The sequence below is a fragment of the Palaemon carinicauda genome, chromosome 7 (genome assembly GCF_036898095.1).
Source record: "Palaemon carinicauda isolate YSFRI2023 chromosome 7, ASM3689809v2, whole genome shotgun sequence".
Lineage (NCBI taxonomy): Eukaryota > Metazoa > Arthropoda > Malacostraca > Decapoda > Palaemonidae > Palaemon > Palaemon carinicauda.
In genome coordinates, this window is record NC_090731.1 from 171,517,686 (window position 1) to 171,519,393 (window position 1,708).

Genomic DNA, 1,708 nt, shown 5'->3' on the forward strand with positions numbered 1-1,708 from the left:
AGTGCCCCATTCCATAATGATATCCGTCAAAAACTTCTATTTTCTTATAAAATCGTTTATTTGTTGCGCTATTCATTCGTTCAGGACGTCTACCTGCCAATTAAAAGAAATAATGCAGGAAAAAATTATCGTATCGAAATGTGTGAATTAACTTGATTACATGTGTACGCAAGGAGAGAGAGAGAGAGAGAGAGAGAGAGAGAGAGAGAGAAAGAGAGAGAGAGAGAGAGAGAGAGAAAGAGAGGAGAGAGAGAGAGAGAGACGAGAGAGAGTAGAGAGAGAGAGAGAGAGAGAGTAAAAAAAACGCCAATTTTAATGCCTTCATGTAAACAATAAGAAGACGCATCAACAACAAAAAATAAAACAAACAGGGATGAGTGAAAACAATATCCTATATTAGCGGAAACGTGAAAAAAAAGTGTATTGTCTCAAAACAGTTACAATGTTTTGTTTTCTTTTTCTTTAACGGCAATTTTTTTTCTTATATCACTGAAGATGAAGGAATTTTTCGGAAGCTGACTTCGGGTGAGGATAAAACGAGCAGTGGACATTTACTCCAATATATATATAGTATATATATATATTTAATATATATACAGTATATATATATATATATATATATTTATATATATACAGTATATATATTATATATATATATACATATATAATATATATATATATACATATATATATATATATATATATCATATATATATATAATGTATATATATATATATATATACGTAACCACCACCACAAACACAAATGCAGCCGTCTCTAGTCCAATGCAGGACAAAGGCCTCAGACATGTCCATTCATATCTGGGATTTGGCCTGTTTTCATCACCACTCTGGTCAGTACAGATTGGTGATGGTGGGAGACTTTTTTTCTGATGGCTCACAGCAACCCAACCTAGTATGGTGACTAATACAGCTTTGCTGATCATGGTATTACACAAACTCTTTCCCCACGTTAAGGTATCCCCTCTCAGAAAGGATATATATATATATTATATCCATCATTCAGCATAAAAATTCAATATACGACTATCACTGTCGTAAAACGAAACTCCAATACATTACGCACGGTCGAATACGCAACCAGGTGTACTAAGATATTCCGTGCAACATCGAAATTGCGTAGTTTGAGAAGATCTCACTGTAAGTGGTATACTAGAAGCGTAGGGCTTTTTAGAAAACTTTATAAAAGCTTTTCTTAGACTTTATCAAAATCATAGGATAAATTTCTATATTAATTACAGCAATAAATAAAAGTGATTTTATAATGATATTGCTTCAAATTTGTTCACCAGATAGAAAAATAGTTATTCACTTTGAGAAAATCTTAGAAACCGTAGTTTTTACAATCATATAAACTACACAAGCGCAGAGAGAGAGAGAGAGAGAGAGGAGAGGAGAGAGAGAGAGAGAGAGTCCATTCAATTTGCTCTTGGGTAGAGCGATTTGGTTTGAACGTTTAGAGAGTTCTTCTGATCTTGTCTAACTTATTCTTGAACTCGTTTACCGTGTTACTGTTTACTACATCCGCTGGAAGTCTATTCCATGTATTTGCTATTTTGAATGTAAACAAATTACCACATTGAGAGAGAGAGAGAGAGAGAGAGAGAGATGAGGAGAGAGAGAGAGAGGGAGGGGGGGGGGGGCAGGACGTAAATATTTAAAATTTTCACAGGATATAATCTCAATTT